The 1,083-nt window shown below is 44.1% G+C and overlaps 1 non-coding gene across 1 annotated transcript; it reads left to right on the plus strand.

The window, feature by feature from the left end:
* Positions 1–246: 246 nt before the first annotated feature.
* Positions 247–407, plus strand: LOC123171845 (U1 spliceosomal RNA). Its single transcript, XR_006485438.1, has one exon. It is a non-coding gene; the product is annotated as a U1 spliceosomal RNA (small nuclear RNA).
* The last annotated feature ends 676 nt before the right edge of the window (positions 408–1,083 follow it).

Consider the following 1,083-nt stretch of genomic DNA (forward strand, 5'->3'; position numbering starts at 1 on the left):
GAGCAACCACCAGTCAACGAGCAAGTTTTTCTTTCTTTTCAAGTTCCTATTCGGGGAACTGGGCCTAGCCCTCAGGAGCCCATCAGTAGCCACAAGTCCAACACGAAACAGGCCCACGTCCCAGCAGCCCGTAAGCTGCAGCAGCAGCATCCCTCTTGTCTTGTTTATTAGTACCACATCGACGCCACAAGAAGATTAGAGGAGGAGGGCTGGCTACATTAGGACTGCTAGGTGCGACGTTGCAACATACTTACCTGGACGGGGTTGACGGCTGATCAAGAAGGGCCGTGGCCTAGATCAATGGCTCACAATGCACTTGGTGAGTGCGTTGATCTACCATCTTCCCAAGTGGAAGAATGGATGTCATAATTTATGGTAGAGGGGGTACGCGTTCGCGCGGCCCCTGCCAATTCAAAAATTTAAAATTTAGTGATTTTGCTTTACTACGTGACTTGATTATTATTTTCTACTTTTTGAAATTTTGATTTGATAATTATTTTCCTCCTGGATTTTTAGTTCAAACAAGAGGCAATTTGAATCGAAGAAAATGGGCAAGAATGCAGAACCCATCCCAGACACATTCCATAATTAACAGGACTGTGGGTTGCACTGCTCTCATGTTTCCTAGCCAGATCCCTCACACTCTCACATACCTGAAGGCTTTATGAGTCAATCGGTGCATGACCATCAGAAAATGTTCAGTCAGCGGCACACAAACTCGAATAAAGAAGAACTAAAACTCAGAGTAACCTAAGGCGATTTTACATAAACACAACCGGTTTAGCAGTGCGTCCATCACATGTTCCACGAGTAAGCTGCCTCGCAGATGAATAATAAAATGAAATGAAATCAGCCGCACAGATAAGATAGACACCACTTGTTATGGTATTAATGCTATGGTATTGTTCGGTACCAGTCTTGTTCCCCTTTATAGCAACAGGTATATACGCCAGTGGATGCATCTTTCAGTTTTGTGTATGGAGGCTAATTTGTAGTTCAGTGCATGATTTAGTGATGCTGCTGTTGGAAAATGTTGCGTGGCCTCCTATCTAGGATAGTATTGATGCATTTCTTGTCTGCAAC

The sequence above is a fragment of the Triticum aestivum genome, chromosome 7D (genome assembly GCF_018294505.1).
Source record: "Triticum aestivum cultivar Chinese Spring chromosome 7D, IWGSC CS RefSeq v2.1, whole genome shotgun sequence".
In the NCBI taxonomy this organism is placed as follows: domain Eukaryota; kingdom Viridiplantae; phylum Streptophyta; class Magnoliopsida; order Poales; family Poaceae; genus Triticum; species Triticum aestivum.